This window comes from Hyaena hyaena, unplaced genomic scaffold (genome assembly GCF_003009895.1).
Source record: "Hyaena hyaena isolate Hyena2069 unplaced genomic scaffold, ASM300989v1 scaffold_114, whole genome shotgun sequence".
Classification (NCBI taxonomy): domain Eukaryota; kingdom Metazoa; phylum Chordata; class Mammalia; order Carnivora; family Hyaenidae; genus Hyaena; species Hyaena hyaena.
In genome coordinates this window covers 565,919-572,259 of record NW_024080746.1, presented here as the reverse complement: position 1 = coordinate 572,259, position 6,341 = coordinate 565,919, and positions in this window count along the sequence as shown.

Here is a 6,341-nt window from a genome sequence, read left to right as displayed (position 1 = left end):
AGCCGCCCAGATGCCCCTGAGGTCATTAATCATCAATTTAGATTGTGCATTGCATTATGGCAGACAGCATGCCATCTTCAGAAGATGTTGTGTCTGAGCCAGTTGTGCCATCATACTCATCACTTCCGGGTCTTGCAGTATGTGATATGTGATATGAACAGTGTATCTCCTGGTTATATGTCTGTTCCAGCATCTCCTTTAATGTTAAGTAGGTCCCTTTGTCTGACACAATAGTATGTGGAATCTCATAATAGGGGATTAAATATTGCATATGCTCTTGGACAATAGTACTGGTTGAGGACCTGTGGATAGAAAAAGCAAATCCTTATCCAGAGTATTTGTTTATTCTTGTCAAAATGAATGGCTACCCCTTCCAGGGGTGATGGTATCAAATGTAGTTAACCTGTTATTGCTTTGTTTCTTGGAGAAATTGTATCATCCTGGGCATTCAGGATTGAGGTTTCTGTTATGAAAAGGTTGAACATTCAGTGGTGGCAATAGTTAGATCAGCCTTGCTGAGTGGGACCCATGCTGTTGCAACCACACATAACTTCCATCTCTGCTACCATGACAATTCCATTCATATGCTCATCAAGCCAGCAGTGGAGTGGCTGATGACAGAGACCTGTAAATCACTGGGTGATATGTGGTTTATTAGTGCCTCTTCTATGATGGATGTTCTCTGATAGGCATTAGCATATGAAATAAAGATCTTCACACTTGGTGCCCACTTCATCTGCATGGCTTTACCCTAATCTTCATTGTCTGCCATTGTACCCCCAATCTTCCAAGCTTTCTGCTTCTAGACCCCTGACCAGATGGCCAAGCTATTCAGCATTGCCCATGAATCCCTGTGTGTTCTCATTTCTTTCCATGCAAAGTGGCTGAGTGTGTGGGATGATATCTCTTCACCACTAATCTTTCATGATCATGCTGAGTGAGGCAGCAGTGCAGCCACTGTTCACTTCTGGCTTTCACGAACAAACCAAATTGAGCCATTTGTGAATCCATCTCAGGTTTTTCCCTCTTACGTCAACCTGATCGTTGAGATGTGAGATGAGCAGTGGTGTACCAGTAAATATTTAGCAACTAGCTTACTGAAAAGGAGAAAATTTATGTGATTTGCAGCATTTACTCATTTTCATGGTATAAATACTTCAACTATGGTCAGTTTCAAACTATCAATGTGATGCCAGTGGGATGGCAACATTCCTGAAAATTTAACAATGAGCTCTCGTGAATTGGTACAAACTGGCTCCATTATACATTACAGCTGAGGGAGAGGTTGGTGTAAAACGGTGGTGGATGATCAAGCTACATGCATGCTTCCTGCTCTTGCAGCTTTGTGCTATCTGGCTTTATAGGTGTCCTATCCTAGAGATTCTTCTTCTGCCTGGGCCCATCCCACTTTATGGCTTGGAAGAAGTCATAGAACCTAGCTTATGAGGGGTATTTCTAATGTCATCGTCACTTGATGTTCTATGATGACGTACCTGTCTCAGAGCCTGATAGTACTACCAAAGCTGTGTTTTGAAAGGTGTATAATTCTCTGTAGTTGATATGGCTTTGATCCAGAATCCTATGGATCCACATTGTGATTCCCCAATTGTGGTTACGTACAATTCATATGATATCTCTTTCAATCACTGATACCTCTGACGCTGTAGGATCTGCTGTGTTGTATGGCCCAGAAGACTAGCTGTTTGCCCTCCACCCTGGACCTGTGGTAGAGACCTTTCCTACTGTGTTGCCCAATATGTGAGTTGGAGCAATATTTCTGGGAATATATTGTTTCTTTAAAAAAATTTTTATGTTTATTTATTTTTGAGAGAGAGAGACAAGTGTGAGCCAGGAAGGGGCAGAGACACAGAATCTGAAACAGGCTCCAGGCTCTGAGCTGTCAGCACAGGGCCTGACACATGGTTTGAACTTGTAAACCATGAGATCATGACCTGAGCTAAAGTCAGATGCTTAACTGACTGAGCAACCCAGGTGCCAAAGAATATATTGCTTTTAGAACTTGAAGAGACCAACCTGGCAGGCATTGTGCTTCCTTGCACATGATGGCAAGGAGAGGATGTCCCCGCATAGCAAAGATCACTAGACCCTAAAAAATTACTTAGGTGGCAGATTCCTGAATCTTTTAAGTTTTGCCTCCCTCAAGAGTGCATGTGAATTACCAAGGCCTCCCAACTCCTAGGCACTTATTTATTTGGTCTAGCTAGTATGATGTCATCAATTTCCCAGCCCAGTGTGATATTCTGTGGGAGGTCCAGCTGGTTTATGTCTCTTTAGACTATGTTATAACAGAGGACAGCAGAGTTAACATAGCACTGAGCAAGTCTATAAATGGAAACTGTTTCATACTCTGAAGGAATGTGAATTCTGATTCTTGTTTTGATAGGGATAGAAAAAGAGTGAATTTGCCAGGTCATTGTCATATATCACATACCTGAGTCCATCCAAATCTGTTCTAGCAGCTGCAATTGGGGATACTATTTAGTTAGGTTTGTGATAGTCAATTGCCATTTTCCGGAATCTGTCTGGATTTTGCAGAGTCCAGACCAGTAAGCTCAATGGAGGTATGATGCAGACTACTACCCATCCATCTTTTAGATCTTTAAGGGAAGCAACAATTTTTACATTCTTTGTCTTATTTCTTTTTAATGTGGTAAAAATATACACAACATAATGGCTACCATTTTAACCATTTGTAAATATATGGTTCAGTTTTACTAAGTGTGTTCACATTGTTGTGCATGTACTCATCTCTAGAAAGTTTTCATGTTTCAAGACCCTCGGCCACTGAGCAAGCGTTTGTAGCTTGGGTGGCGGCGGAACGGGCCCGACCAAGGCTTAGTGCTGTGACCTGTTTTGAAAATAAAGTATCTTGAAATAAAAAAAAAAGAAAGTTTTCATGTTTCAAACAGAAACTCTATGTCATTAAACAAGAAATCCCCATTTCTCCCTTTACCCAGCCCCCGGCAATCACCATTTTACTTTCTGTCTTCTGTACGAATTTGACCAATCTAGGTACCTCAGATGAGTGGAATCATATAATACATGTCCTTTGGAGGGGGGAGGGGCAGAGGGAGAGGGAGAGAATCTTAAGCAGGCTCCATGCCTAGTGCCAAGGGGGCCTGATGCGGGGCTCGATACAGGGCTCCATTTCACAACCATGAGGTCATGACCTGAGCTAAAATCAAGAGTCGCTTAACCAACTGAGCCACTCCATTTTACATTCCCAACAGCAATGCAGAAGGTTTCCAATTTCTTCACATCTTTGCCAGCACTTGTTTTATTTTGTTTGTTATAGTAGCCATCCTAATGGGTGTAAAGTGGCTTTTCATTGTGTGATTTTTTTTTTAAAGTTTTATTTATTTATTTTGAGAGAGACAGAAACAGAGACAACATGAGTCAGGGAGGGGCGGAGAGAGAGAATCCCAAGAAGCTGCCAGAGCAGAGTCCAACACAGGGCTTGAATTCACAAAACCTCAAGAGCATGACCTGAGCTGAAATCAACAGTCAGACACTGAACTGACTGAGCCACCCAGGTCCCCCCCCCCCCCCCCCCCCCCCCCCCCCCCCCCCCCCGCCATTGTGGTTTGAATTTACATTTCCCTAATGATTAGTGATGTTGAACATCTTTACATGTGTTTATTGGTCATCTGTGTATCTACTTTGGAGAGATGTCTATTCAAATCCTTTACTCATTTTCAGAAAAATGTTTATTTTATTTTTGAGAGAGAGAGAGTATGGGGGAGGGGCAGAGGATATGAAGAAGGTTCTGTGCCGACAGCAGTGAGTGCAATTCGGGCTCAAACTCTCTAACCGTGACATAATGACCTGAGGTGAAATCGGAAGCTCAAGTGACTGAGCCACCCAGGTTCCCCTGAATCCTTTACTCATTTTTAAAGTAAGTTGTTTTTCTTGTTTCCTTAGGTTGATTTTGTAACTGTTTTCTATTCGTTACAGTTTTCTCTTTATTTCTTTTTTTGCCTGTTCTTTTGCTTGCCTCCTCTAGTTTTAATTGAGCATTTTATATAATTCTATCATATATCCTCTCTTAACATGTCAATTATGCTTAAATCTAGTGGTTGCCATGCCTACCCTCTTGGGGCCTGCAGATACCTTTTGGCTAGGTCCTACGGCCTTTTTGGGGTAAGGTCATTTTCCAATATTATCAACCCTAGGACCTCCCTGGAATATCATATACTGCGACTTCACTTTAATTATTGTGTAGTAGTCAGCAGGGGAAGTGGCAGTGTATCCTGAGAGAAGTGCACAGCATCCCGCAGAGAGGAAGACTGTCACTAATTCACAGGCAAGGAACACTAGCTTTTAATAGGGAGGAGTGGTGCATTTGGGCAGTCTCAGTAGGTTGAGGGGAATTTATAGATTCAAGATTGTTTAGGTGTATCAACCTAGGTGTTCCCATCCATGTGATAGTTCCACACTTTCCCTACTAGGGCCCTGACATTGACATATCATGCCTGCCTAAGTTGAGAGTTTAATCTTTGCAAGTTTCCACTTGGCTTTCTGTACTATCAAGTTTAAGTCCTGGGACTGGTCCTCACTTTTCTCTGTCTTCTCACTGCAGGAGATGAGAACTTCTTTATGTGCTCCCAGAAGGTCTTCTGGCATTCACACTTTACTTTGAATTGCAGATCTATCACTGTAATCATTGATTATCTCTTCAAAGCATCAATTCCATTTAGCAGTAGCCATCACATCCTATGTGCTTACAGTTACTATTTCCCTCATATTTTGACAGTAATGCATGTTCTTTCACTATATACCACATGCTCTTTCCCAGTACACCATGGGTAAAACTTTTAACAATTACCCTATTTTCTCATGGTAGCTATGTTCTACCCATCACCGCAGATTCATTGTGGGCCAGCGACCAGTGGCCGACTCCAAAATTCAATCACAGTGTCTGCTTTCTTGGACCATTCCTGGCACCAAATCTTTTTGTTTGGGTTCCATGAAAAGTAAACTCTGAAGTAAAGATCAATGTTCAGAAAGTTTATTAAGGAGTACACAACATCAGTGGAAAGGAAAACAGTAGGGTCAGACAGAATGAAAGAAATGGGCTGTGATGCTGTTGCATAATACAGGATTTGACTGGCCTTTGTCCCTGGTTCCTGGGAGGTAACTTCTAAACCCTTGGAATTTCCCAAGAAACAGGACTGTTTTTGCCATTTATGGTGGGTCTTTGGACCACACTTGAGTTTATGCTAATAAGATGGTTCAGGGTGAGGGCTGATCATGCTAGAAAGACAAATCCTGTGATTAAAAGGTTAAGGCTTTGGGGGGCGCCTGTGTGGCTCAGTCGGTTAAGTGGCCGATGTCAGCTCGGGTCATGATCTCACCAGTTTGCTGGTTCGAGCCCTGAGTCTGGCTCTTTGCTGCCCGCTCAGAGCCTGGAACCTGCTTCAGATTCTATGTCTCCCTCTCTCTGTGCCCCCCCCCCCACTTACACTCTGTCTCTCTTAAAAATAAATAAACATTAAAAAAATTTTTTTTAAAAGTTTGAGGCTTTGAGCCTCTTGATATCAGCCCAACCTCCTGACCTCTAGGGAGGAGAAAGGGGGTGAAGACCGAGTTCAATCATGGGGCTAAACATTCAATCAATTGTGGCTATAAAATGAAACCCCAGTAAAAACTCTGGATGTTGAAACTTGGTGGAGCTTCCTGGTTTGTGAATATACTCATGTGCTGGGAGTGTGATGCATCCTAATTCTATAGGGAGAGGGCACCGAAGCTCTGTGTTAGGGACCCAGCCCCCCAGACCTCATGCTGTTTCTTCATTTGGCTGCTCCTAATTTGTATACTTTACAATAAAATTGTACTCATAATTATAGTGCTTTCCTGAGTTCTATGAGTCACTGCAGCAAGTAAGTGAACCTGAGGGAGTTGTGGGGGAACCTCCATTTGCAGCCAGTTGGTCAGAAGTGCAGATGGCCAGGACTCTCCGAATTTGTGGATGGCATCTGCAGCAAGGCCAGTCTTGTTGAGGCCTATACCCCTAACTTGTGGGGTCTGAGCTAACTCTCTAGGTGGTGACTGACTGAACTGTATTGCAGCACAGAAGATGCCATTATAACAACAGCCTCAGCTGACCTCACAGGGAGCTCGGATGCTCTGAAGCTTACAGTTGTCCCAAGCTAGGAAGGACTAGGTGCATATACTTTCACACTGTATTTAAACTGCCCTCGGCCACTTTCCCTTGGCCAATGAAGTTCTTGCAAGCAGCTGACAGCTAAAGGATGTCTGCAGGTAGCATTCTTGGGAACTGAAGGATGAATTTCACTCATGAAGCAGGATTTCCAGTCAAA